This window comes from Schistocerca serialis, chromosome 7, assembly GCF_023864345.2.
Source record: "Schistocerca serialis cubense isolate TAMUIC-IGC-003099 chromosome 7, iqSchSeri2.2, whole genome shotgun sequence".
NCBI classification, from domain to species: domain Eukaryota; kingdom Metazoa; phylum Arthropoda; class Insecta; order Orthoptera; family Acrididae; genus Schistocerca; species Schistocerca serialis.
In genome coordinates, this window is record NC_064644.1 from 604,133,612 (window position 1) to 604,150,565 (window position 16,954).

The window sequence follows — 16,954 nt, forward strand, 5'->3', positions numbered from 1 at the left end:
CGAGTGTCGGCGCCAACCTCCCGTTGAGAAATTCGCAGCGGAAGGCGGGGTAGGAGGATCGGAGCTGACGTCGGGTGCCAGCGCCGCCTCCACTGCACACGGTGATTGCTCAGACTGCAAAACTACTTCCGGCGACCTATCTCTTCCACATGCTCTTTCGATAGCTGAGTGTTGATCAACGGTGGAACCTTCCGTTTGTTTGTTGTCGGGCTGAGGCGGTGACGTAGCCGGCTGTTTACGCCCACGCACTTCCCCGTCCTGTTTACAAACGGTGTCAACATCGGTCGGTCGGTCGGTCTGCATCGGTTGACATGCCTCAGGTGACAGGCGTGGTACTGAAGCTACCGCGGCCTGTTCGTTTACGGGTAAGGGATCCAACTGAGCAACTGGCACCGGTGAATTGGCGCCACAATCCGAAAGCAGGGAATGTTCGGAGCCCGGGACCTCAAACATCGGCGGCGATGTGCCATCGACAGATGACCTAGCCACATTAATGTCATCGTCGTCTGCACTACCGCCATCGTAAGTGCGTCGTCTCTTGTGAGTAACGACACCACTTTGAACAACAGAAGAGTCTGAAGTCTCCTTCCGCGCTAGCGGTGGAAAGTCAGCAGCACGATGCTGCGCCCTATCTTCATCTTTGTCCAAGATGGGGGAACTGGACCCATCTGTCACAGAATTTTCCTTCACAAGGTCGGCCAGAGTTAACCTTTTGCGCTGCTGTAAGTGGGTTTGCAAAACAAAGACCCGTTTCGGACAATCCTGCCTCATATGTCCACTCTCATTACAGACATGACAGGTCAAAGTCTGTCCACTGTACATAACATGAGCCTTATATCCGCAAACTTGAACATGAGAGGGAATATTATACTTGACTTGCATGTCGACCGAACGCACACCGCTAAAGCATTGCAACCGGTGTTGGCTGGACCACCGTTCATTCCTAATTTGCTTAATTTCACCATACTTAGAAAGAACGTCTTTTAAATAACAGTTGTCAACCTCGGGGGGCAAGTTAAAAACACGCACATGCTTGTAATCAACATCAGCATTACAAACTGTGACCTTACTCACCGAATTGTCACGGTGGCGGAATTCAGCTTCCCCATCAAATTTGTTTAATATCCGTTCCAGCACCAAAGGCGAGAGCAGCTTGACATAAAAACAGTATTGTTCCAGATCATAGTAAGCCGTATGTATCTGATCAGATGTGAGGCCAACAACATCAACAATCCAGTCGTGAATTTCCAGTGAACTGGGTTGTACATATCGGTAAGCCTTGTCAAAACCAAAGCGCACAGTAAGCTTCCTGGGAAACATGGTAGACATTGCAGCAGATAAACAGCGGCCAAAACCGCTTTCAAGACAGAAACAAAATTGACGTCGAAAACACAAGTACAAACACACAAAACACTAACACACACGGAACGAAGAGTAACAAGAGCTAGTCGCGACTTCGAAACACAGCAGCTAAGCGGAGCGCTAACACGTCCTCACAGCACGCCGTCTGAAGCGGAACTGTGACTGAGCTAGCCGGGCCCCACACAACGTGTTACGAGCCATACAGTACTTATGGGACCTGCGACCATCTATGGAAGGTCCTTTTCACTACAGCTTATTTCCTGCTGCCACAAATGAGCTACAATCCTATTCAATGAACAATTGTAACAGATACCTGTGGCGTAGCTCTTGGGTCCTGAATCAGACGCAGTAGTTCCAACAAAAACTCTCCTGATCGGCACTTTGCCGAAAATTTCGCTACAGAACCCCCTGTCTTGCTTGTGCTTCAGGTAGACGCCGGTTTGCAGCCAGGAAGCGGACAGCAGCACCTTTCAACTAGTTTTGTAGTACTCAAACAACACAGTGAAACAGCATGCATCTTTTGCAGAACTGGAAAAAGTCGACCGTGACAGGATTCGAACCTGCAATCTTCGGATCCGAAGTCCGACGCCTTATCCATTAGGCCACACGGTCACTGGCGCAATGTGCTTCCCCACACACACCTCATTTTCGCCATTTGTACGCTTGCCGGAATGAATTTCCCATCTTTGACGCAATTCTCCAATTTCAGTACTAAAAATGCGAAGCTACTTCTTGCTGTGTCCCATCGCAAGTTACATTCAAGCCCTTATGACGCTGATCAAGCAAGAGGTTGCAAATCAGCTTCAATCGCTTACTGCCATCTCAGTCGGTTGCAGAGGTTACGCCACCCTATGTCATACAATGGCGACTTGCCGCTATTACCAAAGCGGCGGCGGCGCCGCCGACGACGACGACGACGACGACGACGACGACGACAACCGCGAGGGTCTCTACCAGGGGTAGAAAATACATCACAAGAACTAAGTATTTCACGTCGGCATTCTCCAGAGACTGCCAAAAGCAGCAGTTTCTGGTGCCTACTTTAATAGCAGCATTCGCACTATTCATTTGCGAGAGCATTTCTTAAATACCGCACCCATTCATAATTCTTTTTATTCTTGACCGCTTTTTTCGAAAGGGTAAAGGTAGAAGGGGCTGTTACAAAATCCATTTGCCTCCTGTGAGGATCGAACTCACGACCTCTGGTTTACTAGACCAGCGCTCTGCCACTGAGCTAAGGAGGCGCCGCCTAGCGCACTTTTCTGGTACTTTATTCTTATGGACTAGTGAATCGGAGCCCTTCAGCTGGAAACGCACCGCATTAGCGACCATTATTTGTATTTAGTTAGCACAGCTGCTGCTTTCCTACTCATCTCACACGATATCGATGTACACCAAAAATTCCAAAACAACACATTTATTTCATTTCAGAGTTACTTTCAGTTTCAAAAACCATTCCTCTGATATTAATACGAAGCTAGGCATCGTCTTAACCCGTTACGTTCATTACGCAAGGCTCACGAGAGGGGCGCAGGTTGCATCCGCGTAGACACAAAATTTTGCGCCCGCCCAGCGTGGGGCTCGAACCCACGACCCTGAGATTAAGAGTCTCATGCTCGACCGACTGAGCTAGCCGGGCCCCACACAACGTGTTACGAGCCATACAGTACTTATGGGACCTGCGACCATCTATGGAAGGTCCTTTTCACTACAGCTTATTTCCTGCTGCCACAAATGAGCTACAATCCTATTCAATGAACAATTGTAACAGATGCCTGTCGCGTAGCTCTTGGGTCCTGAATCAGACGCAGTAGTTCCAACAAAAACTCTCCTGATCGGCACTTTGCCGAAAATTTCGCTACAGAACCCCCTGTCTTGCTTGTGCTTCAGGTAGACGCCGGTTTGCAGCCAGGAAGCGGACAGCAGCAACTTTCAACTAGTTTTGTAGTACTCAAACAACACAGTGAAACAGCATGCATCTTTTGCAGAACTGGAAAAAGTCGACCGTGACAGGATTCGAACCTGCAATCTTCGGATCCGAAGTCCGACGCCTTATCCATTAGGCCACACGGTCACTGGCGCAATGTGCTTCCCCACACACACCTCATTTTCGCCATTTGTACGCTTGCCGGAATGAATTTCCCATCTTTGACGCAATTCTCCAATTTCAGTACTAAAAATGCGAAGCTACTTCTTGCTGTGTCCCATCGCAAGTTACATTCAAGCCCTTATGACGCTGATCAAGCAAGAGGTTGCAAATCAGCTTCAATCGCTTACTGCCATCTCAGTCGGTTGCAGAGGTTACGCCACCCTATGTCATACAATGGCGACTTGCCGCTATTACCAAAGCGGCGGCGGCGCCGCCGACGACGACGACGACGACGACGACGACGACGACGACGACAACCGCGAGGGTCTCTACCAGGGGTAGAAAATACATCACAAGAACTAAGTATTTCACGTCGGCATTCTCCAGAGACTGCCAAAAGCAGCAGTTTCTGGTGCCTACTTTAATAGCAGCATTCGCACTATTCATTTGCGAGAGCATTTCTTAAATACCGCACCCATTCATAATTCTTTTTATTCTTGACCGCTTTTTTCGAAAGGGCAAAGGTTGAAGGGGCTGTTACATAATTCATTTGCCTCCTGTGAGGATCGAACTCACTACCTCTGGTTTACTAGACCAGCGCTCTGCCACTGAGCTAAGGAGGCGCCGCCTAGCGCACTTTTCTGGTACTTTATTCTTATGGAGTAGTGAATCGGAGCCCTTCAGCTGGAAACGCACCGCATTAGCGACCATTATTTGTATTTAGTTAGCACAGCTGCTGCTTTCCTACACATCTCACACGATATCGATGTACACCTAAAATTCCAAAACAACACATTTATTTCATTTCAGAGTTACTTTCAGTTTCAAAAACCATTCCTCTGATATTAATACGAAGCTAGGCATCGTCTTAACCCGTTACGTTCATTACGCAAGGCTCACGAGAGGGGCGCAGGTTGCATCCGCGTAGACACAGAATTTTGCGCCCGCCCAGCATGGGGCTCGAACCCACGACCCTGAGATTAAGAGTCTCATGCTCGACCGACTGAGCTAGCCGGGCCCCACACAACGTGTTACGAGCCATACAGTACTTATGGGACCTGCGACCATCTATGGAAGGTCCTTTTCACTACAGCTTATTTCCTGCTGCCACAAATGAGCTACAATCCTATTCAATGAACAATTGTAACAGATGCCTGTCGCGTAGCTCTTGGGTCCTGAATCAGACGCAGTAGTTCCAACAAAAACTCTCCTGATCGGCACTTTGCCGAAAATTTCGCTACAGAACCCCCTGTCTTGCTTGTGCTTCAGGTAGACGCCGGTTTGCAGCCAGGAAGCGGACAGCAGCAACTTTCAACTAGTTTTGTAGTACTCAAACAACACAGTGAAACAGCATGCATCTTTTGCAGAACTGGAAAAAGTCGACCGTGACAGGATTCGAACCTGCAATCTTCGGATCCGAAGTCCGACGCCTTATCCATTAGGCCACACGGTCACTGGCGCAATGTGCTTCCCCACACACACCTCATTTTCGCCATTTGTACGCTTGCCGGAATGAATTTCCCATCTTTGACGCAATTCTCCAATTTCAGTACTAAAAATGCGAAGCTACTTCTTGCTGTGTCCCATCGCAAGTTACATTCAAGCCCTTATGACGCTGATCAAGCAAGAGGTTGCAAATCAGCTTCAATCGCTTACTGCCATCTCAGTCGGTTGCAGAGGGTACGTCACCCTATGTCATACAATGGCGACTTGCCGCTATTACCAAAGCGGCGGCGGCGCAGACGACGACGACGACGACGACGACGACGACAACCGCGAGGGTCTCTACCAGGGGTAGAAAATACATCACAAGGACTAAGTATTTCACGTCGGCATTCTCCAGAGACTGCCAAAAGCAGCAGTTTCTGGTGCCTACTTTAATAGCAGCATTCGCACTATTCATTTGCGAGAGCATTTCTTAAATACCGCACCCATTCATAATTCTTTTTATTCTTGACCGCTTTTTTCGAAAGGGCAAAGGTAGAAGGGGCTGTTACAAAATTCATTTGCCTCCTGTGAGGATCGAACTCACAACCTCTGGTTTACTAGACCAGCGCTCTGCCACTGAGCTAAGGAGGCGCCGCCTAGCGCACTTTTCTGGTACTTTATTCTTATGGACTAGTGAATCGGAGCCCTTCAGCTGGAAACGCACCGCATTAGCGACCATTATTTGTATTTAGTTAGCACAGCTGCTGCTTTCCTACACATCTCACACGATATCGATGTACACCTAAAATTCCAAAACAACACATTTATTTCATTTCAGAGTTACTTTCAGTTTCAAAAACCATTCCTCTGATATTAATACGAAGCTAGGCATCGTCTTAACCCGTTACGTTCATTACGCAAGGCTCACGAGAGGGGCGCAGGTTGCATCCGCGTAGACACAAAATTTTGCGCCCGCCCAGCGTGGGGCTCGAACCCACGACCCTGAGATTAAGAGTCTCATGCTCGACCGACTTTTTTTTTTTTTTTTTTTATGAATTTCCTTTAAAATAGGTTTAAAACATAGGGAGGTTCTGACCGAGTTGGCATGCTCTGGAGCCTCTTTGCTCCTGAGATTAGAAAAACAGTCCTCTGGGCCGGATTTGAACCAGCGACCTATGGATAACTGTGAATCCTCCACTACAGTCCACCGCTCTACCAACTTTTTTTCTTTTCTTTTCTTTTTTTTTTTTCCTGCAATCTTCGGATCCGAAGTCCGACGCCTTATCCATTTTTTTTTTGTTTTTTTTTAGTCAGACGCCTTAACCACTTTTTTTTTTTTTTTTTTTTTTTTTTTTTTTTTGTTAAATTGCATTTTCATGTTTGTTAAATGGAAAACTGGCGCAAACGTCGGTAGTGGAGCCGTTCCCTCGGGCGCCTGGTGATGTAGGTCGGGGTCAGTGACGCGCCGCAAAAGCAGTGGGGCCTCTTCGCGGCACTGCCATTGCTTCGCGCTCCAAACCCCTCCCGTGTCACCAAGAAAGACTACCTGTGGTCACTAGCCTATTCCCACTCTTTCGAAAGCAATGTGGAGCATATTACCAAATGTCTTCTTATGAGCCGGGTACTTGAGCACCTTGTCAAATTCGGTTTCCATGTACATTAAAAATTCAAGTCGATTGTCGCCTCCAACGTTGTTAAAAATGTAACTGGTGAACTTCCCCATGAGCCACATCACTGCATTGTTTTTCGTCTGAGGGAAGTAGCGTTCAGCGGGGCGGTACAAATGCTGAGGTGTGAAAGTGTGCGCAGAAGTCCTGGTGATTAGGGCAAGTTTCTCTCTGGTCCACTGCCAGTTGTAAATATGGCCGCCACACGTATATCGATGACACACAGTGTCGACAAGGTGACATTTGCCACAGAGGTTGGTGTCACTTAACCCTATTCCAAACAGACGTTCATTAGTACAGATGAGATTATTGATAACTTTGTACCACGCTGTCCGTGCATCACTCGAAAGAACCGTACTACTAATATTTTTCCAGACGACGTCCCATGCGAAACCAGGGAACTTGGATTCAATGACATTGTTGCTGTGCAGCTGTTTCCGTTCTGCGAAAATCGCCTTCGCCGTGACTGTCGGCGACCGTAAAAGTTCTTTGCTGATGTAGCTGCGTTCAAGATAAAAGTCCCTTACATGTTTAAGTTTAAAACTGATGTGCTGAAGATTGACGGGTGGATCGATACTTTGTGGCCGGACTATATTGTACAACTTTGCCGTGAGGCATTCCGGGGAGTGGGACATGATAGTTAATGTTCTGTTGACATACAATGCCATTGCTTTACATTGAATGTCCGTCAAACCCAGGCCCCCTTTACAAGGATCCAGAATTGCTGTTTTGACAGAGACACGAAATAATTCCCCACGCCACAAAAAATTTGCTAAGCGGGACATAATGGCCTTCGCTATCATGGCGGGAAGAGGGAAAATTTGTGCAGTGTAGTAAGCCTTAGACAAGATATAAGTATTTAATAAACGAACCCTTTGAAATTGGTCCAGGCAGCGGGAGTGATTGACAATCAGTGCCCCCTGGATAGTCCGTGAAACCTCGCGCCAATTTATCGAAATCATTCGGAAAATGGATGTCGTCAGGACCATTCCAATAGCTTTATGTTGATGGACATTAGTCGCCCACGCAATGCGCAACTGGGCAAGCCCCTTGAGGTTTAAAAATTTACTTTTTTGAACGTTCTGCCTCGCACCGGATGCCGAACAATAGGTCGCGAGCGCCAACTCAAGTTGTGACACATCCGCCTGATTTCTGATGATGACGCCAACATCATCCGCGTATGCGCCCACCACAGTTTTCATTCCTGAAACTGTAATTCCGGTGAGTCGACATCGTAGCTGTCGTAAAAAGGGTTCTAGAGAAAGAACAAAAAGCAGCATTGACAAGGGACTGCCTTGGGGGACGCCACGTTGTATTCCGACGCGCTTCGTCAACTGGCAATTAACAGAGAGTTGTGCTGTGATTCCCATCGCCACGTTCTGGATGACGGCTATGGAGGTGTCGAGAAACCCCATCCGGCGCAACGTCTCTATCAGATACGGATGATCGACCCTATCAAACGCTTTGTGGAAATCGACAAAAAGCAGTCCACATTTAATATTGCATGCGTGAGTCAGGGCAACGACGTCCCGGTATAAAGCAGCAGTTTGTAAGATGGTCTTCTTAAAGGCGCAGGTCTGTTGGGGGCAAATGATTTTAGCGGTGAGCGGCATAATGCGGTGATGGAGTACTCGAGCTAGAAGTTTATAATCGGAGTTCAAAAGTGAAATCGGTCGGAGGTTAGTTAAACGTTTGCAACCCTTATTCTTCGGGAGAAGTACAATTTTGCATTGTTTAAATTCTGCTGGCACCGGTGTTCCCCGTAAGACTTCATTGATTAGGTGGGTGAACTTGTCTCCTATTAAAGGCCAAAACCTTTTATAGAATTCAACGGGTAGGCCGTCAGGTCCTGGTGATTTGTTAACGGCAGAATTGCAGATGACGGCGTAAACATCATCATTTTCGACAGTCGAAGAAAGAGCGTCATTGTCATCTCCCGTAAGTTGTGGAGTATGAGAGCCAAAAAGTTCGTCATAATCGTCCACATTTGTGTCCCCCGGTGCATACATGTTTGAATAGTAAGCGGAGATTTCCTGGAGTATTCCCTGCTGCGTGCTGAGTTTCGTACCATCCTCGAGTTGAAGTTCGTCTATGAAAGTGCCTCGTCTAGTTTTGCTGTCACGAATAAGATGATACAAGGCAGTAGTCTCATCTGCAATGACGGATTTCGCTTTGGACCGTACCTTAAGGCCCTCCAGTTCTTGACGTTTCAAGCGCAGTAATTTGGCTTTTATCAGTTTGATATCTTTCAGGCGTGTCGTCACGGCCCCCGCCTGATCATAAAGATCCCGTAACACACTGTAATAAAACTCGACGGTGGCTTTCCGTTCCCTAGCCCTGCGGATACTAAAGGATATTAAAACACTCCTGATCTTTGGCTTCGCCCGTCGGGTCCACCATTCAATCACACTTCGAAAGTTGTGAAGTGAACGGAGACACAGCACCCATGCAGCAGTTATTTCGTCGTCTAATTCTGCGTCCGACAATAAAGAAACATTTAGATGCCACTGGTTTCGTACTCGGCGAGCAGGTTGTTGTGGCAGATTGAGACATGTTAACAACGCACTATGGTCGGAGAAAATGACGGGAACAGTTTCAGCGTGCGTTACGTTGCTTTTTAAATCATCCGAGACATAAATTCTGTCGATTCTGCTAGAAGAGTTGGCAACGGTATGAGTAAACTTCACCAGCGTGGGGTATCGTACCTCCCACACATCGTGCAGTTTGAGATCAGCAACAAGGCGTCGCAACTCACCAGAATAATTAAAATTAGGAGTCTGATCTTTGCGGCCCAGAACACAATTAAAGTCACCACCGAGTATCAGTGGTGAGGGATTTCGCCGCAAGAGGTAAATGATATCGTCTTTGAAAAACGCGGCTCGTGCTGCCCGGTGACTACTACCAGAGGGTGCATATAAATTGACAAAAGTGACCCCTGAGATGGTAAGCCCAATCCCTCTCCCCGACTCTAACGTATCAACGTTTTGAACGGGAATGCCTTCCCGAACTAAAATGGCAGTACCGACGTGCGCTTCCGGTGAAATATTGGAAAAACATACAAATCCGGTAAAGTCGAGGTGGGGCGATACAACCTCCTGAAGAAATGCGATGTCAGTCGCTGATTCGTAGAGAAACTGTTTGAGAGCAGCGAGTTTTAAATCCGACTGGGTCCTGTTAATATTGAGAGTGGAAAGCGTGTAGGATTGCAACATGAAGCACGGAGATGGCTAATCACCTGTCAGGCCATCATTCCACGCCAGAACCTTCGTGAGAATCTGACTTCGAAGGTGCGTCAGCATCGGCGCCGGAACCTTTCTTTTTAGGCTTCCTGCGAACAACATTGACATTGGGTTTCACCGAGTGTCGGCGCCAACCTCCCGTTGAGAAATTCGCAGCGGAAGGCGGGGTAGGAGGATCGGAGCTGACGTCGGGTGCCAGCGCCGCCTCCACTGCACACGGTGATTGCTCAGACTGCAAAACTACTTCCGGCGACCTATCTCTTCCACATGCTCTTTCGATAGCTGAGTGTTGATCAACGGTGGAACCTTCCGTTTGTTTGTTGTCGGGCTGAGGCGGTGACGTAGCCGGCTGTTTACGCCCACGCACTTCCCCGTCCTGTTTACAAACGGTGTCAACATCGGTCGGTCGGTCGGTCTGCATCGGTTGACATGCCTCAGGTGACAGGCGTGGTACTGAAGCTACCGCGGCCTGTTCGTTTACGGGTAAGGGATCCAACTGAGCAACTGGCACCGGTGAATTGGCGCCACAATCCGAAAGCAGGGAATGTTCGGAGCCCGGGACCTCAAACATCGGCGGCGATGTGCCATCGACAGATGACCTAGCCACATTAATGTCATCGTCGTCTGCACTACCGCCATCGTAAGTGCGTCGTCTCTTGTGAGTAACGACACCACTTTGAACAACAGAAGAGTCTGAAGTCTCCTTCCGCGCTAGCGGTGGAAAGTCAGCAGCACGATGCTGCGCCCTATCTTCATCTTTGTCCAAGATGGGGGAACTGGACCCATCTGTCACAGAATTTTCCTTCACAAGGTCGGCCAGAGTTAACCTTTTGCGCTGCTGTAAGTGGGTTTGCAAAACAAAGACCCGTTTCGGACAATCCTGCCTCATATGTCCACTCTCATTACAGACATGACAGGTCAAAGTCTGTCCACTGTACATAACATGAGCCTTATATCCGCAAACTTGAACATGAGAGGGAATATTATACTTGACTTGCATGTCGACCGAACGCACACCGCTAAAGCATTGCAACCGGTGTTGGCTGGACCACCGTTCATTCCTAATTTGCTTAATTTCACCATACTTAGAAAGAACGTCTTTTAAATAACAGTTGTCAACCTCGGGGGGCAAGTTAAAAACACGCACATGCTTGTAATCAACATCAGCATTACAAACTGTGACCTTACTCACCGAATTGTCACGGTGGCGGAATTCAGCTTCCCCATCAAATTTGTTTAATATCCGTTCCAGCACCAAAGGCGAGAGCAGCTTGACATAAAAACAGTATTGTTCCAGATCATAGTAAGCCGTATGTATCTGATCAGATGTGAGGCCAACAACATCAACAATCCAGTCGTGAATTTCCAGTGAACTGGGTTGTACATATCGGGTAGCCTTGTCAAAACCAAAGCGCACAGTAAGCTTCCTGGGAAACATGGTAGACATTGCAGCAGATAAACAGCGGCCAAAACCGCTTTCAAGACAGAAACAAAATTGACGTCGAAAACACAAGTACAAACACACAAAACACTAACACACACGGAACGAAGAGTAACAAGAGCTAGTCGCGACTTCGAAACACAGCAGCTAAGCGGAGCGCTAACACGTCCTCACAGCACGCCGTCTGAAGCGGAACTGTGACTGAGCTAGCCGGGCCCCACACAACGTGTTACGAGCCATACAGTACTTATGGGACCTGCGACCATCTATGGAAGGTCCTTTTCACTACAGCTTATTTCCTGCTGCCACAAATGAGCTACAATCCTATTCAATGAACAATTGTAACAGATACCTGTGGCGTAGCTCTTGGGTCCTGAATCAGACGCAGTAGTTCCAACAAAAACTCTCCTGATCGGCACTTTGCCGAAAATTTCGCTACAGAACCCCCTGTCTTGCTTGTGCTTCAGGTAGACGCCGGTTTGCAGCCAGGAAGCGGACAGCAGCACCTTTCAACTAGTTTTGTAGTACTCAAACAACACAGTGAAACAGCATGCATCTTTTGCAGAACTGGAAAAAGTCGACCGTGACAGGATTCGAACCTGCAATCTTCGGATCCGAAGTCCGACGCCTTATCCATTAGGCCACACGGTCACTGGCGCAATGTGCTTCCCCACACACACCTCATTTTCGCCATTTGTACGCTTGCCGGAATGAATTTCCCATCTTTGACGCAATTCTCCAATTTCAGTACTAAAAATGCGAAGCTACTTCTTGCTGTGTCCCATCGCAAGTTACATTCAAGCCCTTATGACGCTGATCAAGCAAGAGGTTGCAAATCAGCTTCAATCGCTTACTGCCATCTCAGTCGGTTGCAGAGGTTACGCCACCCTATGTCATACAATGGCGACTTGCCGCTATTACCAAAGCGGCGGCGGCGCCGCCGACGACGACGACGACGACGACGACGACAACCGCGAGGGTCTCTACCAGGGGTAGAAAATACATCACAAGAACTAAGTATTTCACGTCGGCATTCTCCAGAGACTGCCAAAAGCAGCAGTTTCTGGTGCCTACTTTAATAGCAGCATTCGCACTATTCATTTGCGAGAGCATTTCTTAAATACCGCACCCATTCATAATTCTTTTTATTCTTGACCGCTTTTTTCGAAAGGGCAAAGGTTGAAGGGGCTGTTACATAATTCATTTGCCTCCTGTGAGGATCGAACTCACTACCTCTGGTTTACTAGACCAGCGCTCTGCCACTGAGCTAAGGAGGCGCCGCCTAGCGCACTTTTCTGGTACTTTATTCTTATGGAGTAGTGAATCGGAGCCCTTCAGCTGGAAACGCACCGCATTAGCGACCATTATTTGTATTTAGTTAGCACAGCTGCTGCTTTCCTACACATCTCACACGATATCGATGTACACCTAAAATTCCAAAACAACACATTTATTTCATTTCAGAGTTACTTTCAGTTTCAAAAACCATTCCTCTGATATTAATACGAAGCTAGGCATCGTCTTAACCCGTTACGTTCATTACGCAAGGCTCACGAGAGGGGCGCAGGTTGCATCCGCGTAGACACAGAATTTTGCGCCCGCCCAGCGTGGGGCTCGAACCCACGACCCTGAGATTAAGAGTCTCATGCTCGACCGACTGAGCTAGCCGGGCCCCACACAACGTGTTACGAGCCATACAGTACTTATGGGACCTGCGACCATCTATGGAAGGTCCTTTTCACTACAGCTTATTTCCTGCTGCCACAAATGAGCTACAATCCTATTCAATGAACAATTGTAACAGATGCCTGTCGCGTAGCTCTTGGGTCCTGAATCAGACGCAGTAGTTCCAACAAAAACTCTCCTGATCGGCACTTTGCCGAAAATTTCGCTACAGAACCCCCTGTCTTGCTTGTGCTTCAGGTAGACGCCGGTTTGCAGCCAGGAAGCGGACAGCAGCAACTTTCAACTAGTTTTGTAGTACTCAAACAACACAGTGAAACAGCATGCATCTTTTGCAGAACTGGAAAAAGTCGACCGTGACAGGATTCGAACCTGCAATCTTCGGATCCGAAGTCCGACGCCTTATCCATTAGGCCACACGGTCACTGGCGCAAGGTGCTTCCCCACACACACCTCATTTTCGCCATTTGTACGCTTGCCGGAATGAATTTCCCATCTTTGACGCAATTCTCCAATTTCAGTACTAAAAATGCGAGGCTACTTCTTGCTGTGCCCCATCGCAAGTTACATTCAAGCCCTTATGACGCTGATCAAGCAAGAGGTTGCAAATCAGCTTCAATCGCTTACTGCCATCTCAGTCGGTTGCAGAGGTTACGCCACCCTATGTCATACAATGGCGACTTGCCGCTATTACCAAAGCGGCGGCGGCGCCGCCGCCGACGACGACGACGACGACGACGACGACGACAACCGCGAGGGTCTCTACCAGGGGTAGAAAATACATCACAAGAACTAAGTATTTCACGTCGGCATTCTCCAGAGACTGCCAAAAGCAGCAGTTTCTGGTGCCTACTTTAATAGCAGCATTCGCACTATTCATTTGCGAGAGCATTTCTTAAATACCGCACCCATTCATAATTCTTTTTATTCTTGACCGCTTTTTTCGAAAGGGCAAAGGTAGAAGGGGCTGTTACAAAATTCATTTGCCTCCTGTGAGGATCGAACTCACGACCTCTGGTTTACTAGACCAGCGCTCTGCCACTGAGCTAAGGAGGCGCCGCCTAGCGCACTTCTCTGGTACTTTATTCTTATGGACTAGTGAATCGGAGCCCTTCAGCTGGAAACGCACCGCATTAGCGACCATTATTTGTATTTAGTTAGCACAGCTGCTGCTTTCCTACACATCTCACACGATATCGATGTACACCTAAAATTCCAAAACAACACATTTATTTCATTTCAGAGTTACTTTCAGTTTCAAAAACCATTCCTCTGATATTAATACGAAGCTAGGCATCGTCTTAACCCGTTACGTTCATTACGCAAGGCTCACGAGAGGGGCGCAGGTTGCATCCGCGTAGACACAAAATTTTGCGCCAGCCCAGCGGGGGGCTCGAACCCACGACCCTGAGATTAAGAGTCTCATGCTCGACCGACTGAGCTAGCCGGGCCCCACACAACGTGTTACGAGCCATACAGTACTTATGGGACCTGCGACCATCTATGGAAGGTCCTTTTCACTACAGCTTATTTCCTGCTGCCACAAATGAGCTACAATCCTATTCAATGAACAATTGTAACAGATGCCTGTGGCGTAGCTCTTGGGTCCTGAATCAGACGCAGTAGTTCCAACAAAAACTCTCCTGATCGGCACTTTGCCGAAAATTTCGCTACAGAACCCCCTGTCTTGCTTGTGCTTCAGGTAGACGCCGGTTTGCAGCCAGGAAGCGGACAGCAGCAACTTTCAACTAGTTTTGTAGTACTCAAACAACACAGTGAAACAGCATGCATCTTTTGCAGAACTGGAAAAAGTCGACCGTGACAGGATTCGAACCTGCAATCTTCGGATCCGAAGTCCGACGCCTTATCCATTAGGCCACACGGTCACTGGCGCAAGGTGCTTCCCCACACACACCTCATTTTCGCCATTTGTACGCTTGCCGGAATGAATTTCCCATCTTTGACGCAATTCTCCAATTTCAGTACTAAAAATGCGAAGCTACTTCTTGCTGTGTCCCATCGCAAGTTACATTCAAGCCCTTATGACGCTGATCAAGCAAGAGGTTGCAAATCAGCTTCAATCGCTTACTGCCATCTCAGTCGGTTGCAGAGGTTACGCCACCCTATGTCATACAATGGCGACTTGCCGCTATTACCAAAGCGGCGGCGGAGCCGCCGCCGACGACGACGACGACGACGACAACCGCGAGGGTCTCTACCAGGGGTAGAAAATACATCACAAGAACTAAGTATTTCACGTCGGCATTCTCCAGAGACTGCCAAAAGCAGCAGTTTTTTTTTTTTTTTTTTTTTTTTACTTTATTGTTATTTTAAAACCTGTACAATTCAGGTAGGCTGGCAGCGGCATACTACGCCGCTCTTCAGCCATAGCGTTTTACAAGAGTATAAAACATGGTGAATAACAATGAACAAAGTGACGGGCAAAAGAGAGAGGTCACAGAGACATAAAAAAAAAACACGGAGTCGTTCACATGTGACGATAACAACACGGAAAACACGTCGGCACGGTGCACAAAACACTGGTGAGTCCGACGGCACAAGTGAACGTAGGAGTGGGATGGCGGACACCAAAAACACTATATGACGTCACACACACGAAGCACAAAAGGCGACGATCTCCGGCGCGCGAATGTTCACTATACGTGTGCGAGTCCGGGGACCTGCCAAGAGAGGAGGAAGAGGAAGGGGAGTGGGAGAGCGAGAGGGGAGAGCAGAGATGCCACGGGCAGGGGAGATAGGGGGGGAGGGAGGAAGGGGGAGAGGAAGCCCGGGGGAAGAGGGGGAAGGGAGGGGACAGGGAGATGGAAAAAGAAGGGAAGAGAAGAGAAGGGAGGGAGGGTGCCGAAAGGAAAGGACACGGGAAGTGGGGGGTGGGGCAGGGTCAAAGTTGATAGGAGGGGTAGATGGAGGGGACGAGGACATCATCAGGGAGAGGGAGCTGGCGGAAGCCACCTTGGGAGAGGGTATGGAGGGTGGAGAGATGGAGACCGGGTGGGACGTGCGAATACAGGCGCGGCAGCGGGCGGGGGTGGGAGAGGAGCGAGGAAACGAGCGGGTGAGGAGGATCAAGTTTACGTGAGGTGTACAGGATACGTATCCTTTCAAGGAAAAGGAGGAGGTGGGGGAAGGGGATGAGATCATACAGGATCCGTGTGGGGGAGGGGAGACGGATGCGATAGGCAAGGCGGAGAGCATGGCGTTCAAGGATTTGGAGGGATTTATAGAAGGTAGGGGGGGCGGAGATCCAGGCTGGATGGGCGTAACAAAGGATAGGGCGGATGATGGATTTATAGGTGTGGAGGATTGTCGAGGGGTCCAGACCCCACGTGCGGCCGGAAAGGAGCTTGAGGAGACGGAGTCGGGAACGTGCCTTGGCTTGGATTGTCTGGAGATGGGGAGTCCAGGAGAGGCGACGGTCGAGGGTGACGCCAAGGTACTTAAGGGTGGGAGTGAGGGCGATAGGACGGCCATAGACGGTGAGATAGAAATCAAGGAGGCGGAAGGAAGGGGTGGTTTTGCCTACAATGATCGCCTGGGTTTTGGAGGGATTGACCTTGAGCAACCACTGGTTGCACCAAGCGGTGAACCGGTCAAGATGGGATTGGAGAAGGCGTTGGGAGCGTTGCAGGGTGGGGGCAAGGGCGAGGAAGGCGGTGTCATCGGCAAACTGGAGAAGGTGGACGGGGGGCGACGGCGGCGGCATGTCCGCCGTGTACAAAAGGTACAGAAGGGGGGAGAGGACGGAGCCTTGGGGCACACCGGCGGAGGGGAAAAAGGTGTAGGAATCAGTGTTATGGATGGTGACATAGGAAGGACGGCGGGAGAGAAAGGAACCGATCAGACGGACGTAGTTAATGGGAAGGGCAAAGGTTTGGAGCTTGAAGAGGAGACCGGAATGCCAGACGCGGTCATAAGCGCGTTCGAGGTCAAGTGAGAGGAAGATGGCGGAGCGACGGGAATTAAGCTGTTCGGAAAGGAGATGAGTGAGGTGAAGGAGAAGATCGTCGGAAGAGAAGGATGGCCG

General features: G+C 48.9%; 15 non-coding genes across 15 annotated transcripts; all 15 read right to left on the reverse strand.

The window, feature by feature from the left end:
- Positions 1-1,901: 1,901 nt before the first annotated feature.
- Trnar-ucg (transfer RNA arginine (anticodon UCG)) lies at positions 1,902-1,974 on the reverse strand. The gene has a single exon. It is a non-coding gene; the product is annotated as a tRNA-Arg (tRNA).
- A 560-nt stretch (positions 1,975-2,534) lies between these two features.
- Positions 2,535-2,606, reverse strand: Trnat-agu (transfer RNA threonine (anticodon AGU)). Its single transcript has one exon. It is a non-coding gene; the product is annotated as a tRNA-Thr (tRNA).
- A 322-nt stretch (positions 2,607-2,928) lies between these two features.
- On the reverse strand, positions 2,929-3,001 carry Trnak-cuu (transfer RNA lysine (anticodon CUU)). Its single transcript has one exon. It is a non-coding gene; the product is annotated as a tRNA-Lys (tRNA).
- A 362-nt stretch (positions 3,002-3,363) lies between these two features.
- Trnar-ucg (transfer RNA arginine (anticodon UCG)) lies at positions 3,364-3,436 on the reverse strand. The gene has a single exon. It is a non-coding gene; the product is annotated as a tRNA-Arg (tRNA).
- Positions 3,437-4,002: 566 nt separating this feature from the next.
- Trnat-agu (transfer RNA threonine (anticodon AGU)) lies at positions 4,003-4,074 on the reverse strand. The gene has a single exon. It is a non-coding gene; the product is annotated as a tRNA-Thr (tRNA).
- A 322-nt stretch (positions 4,075-4,396) lies between these two features.
- Trnak-cuu (transfer RNA lysine (anticodon CUU)) lies at positions 4,397-4,469 on the reverse strand. The gene has a single exon. It is a non-coding gene; the product is annotated as a tRNA-Lys (tRNA).
- A 362-nt stretch (positions 4,470-4,831) lies between these two features.
- Trnar-ucg (transfer RNA arginine (anticodon UCG)) lies at positions 4,832-4,904 on the reverse strand. The gene has a single exon. It is a non-coding gene; the product is annotated as a tRNA-Arg (tRNA).
- Positions 4,905-5,458: 554 nt separating this feature from the next.
- Trnat-agu (transfer RNA threonine (anticodon AGU)) lies at positions 5,459-5,530 on the reverse strand. Its single transcript has one exon. It is a non-coding gene; the product is annotated as a tRNA-Thr (tRNA).
- A 6,274-nt stretch (positions 5,531-11,804) lies between these two features.
- On the reverse strand, positions 11,805-11,877 carry Trnar-ucg (transfer RNA arginine (anticodon UCG)). The gene has a single exon. It is a non-coding gene; the product is annotated as a tRNA-Arg (tRNA).
- Positions 11,878-12,431: 554 nt separating this feature from the next.
- Trnat-agu (transfer RNA threonine (anticodon AGU)) lies at positions 12,432-12,503 on the reverse strand. Its single transcript has one exon. It is a non-coding gene; the product is annotated as a tRNA-Thr (tRNA).
- Positions 12,504-12,825: 322 nt separating this feature from the next.
- Trnak-cuu (transfer RNA lysine (anticodon CUU)) lies at positions 12,826-12,898 on the reverse strand. Its single transcript has one exon. It is a non-coding gene; the product is annotated as a tRNA-Lys (tRNA).
- Positions 12,899-13,260: 362 nt separating this feature from the next.
- Positions 13,261-13,333, reverse strand: Trnar-ucg (transfer RNA arginine (anticodon UCG)). The gene has a single exon. It is a non-coding gene; the product is annotated as a tRNA-Arg (tRNA).
- A 560-nt stretch (positions 13,334-13,893) lies between these two features.
- On the reverse strand, positions 13,894-13,965 carry Trnat-agu (transfer RNA threonine (anticodon AGU)). The gene has a single exon. It is a non-coding gene; the product is annotated as a tRNA-Thr (tRNA).
- A 322-nt stretch (positions 13,966-14,287) lies between these two features.
- Positions 14,288-14,360, reverse strand: Trnak-cuu (transfer RNA lysine (anticodon CUU)). Its single transcript has one exon. It is a non-coding gene; the product is annotated as a tRNA-Lys (tRNA).
- A 362-nt stretch (positions 14,361-14,722) lies between these two features.
- Trnar-ucg (transfer RNA arginine (anticodon UCG)) lies at positions 14,723-14,795 on the reverse strand. The gene has a single exon. It is a non-coding gene; the product is annotated as a tRNA-Arg (tRNA).
- Between the last annotated feature and the right edge of the window lie 2,159 nt (positions 14,796-16,954).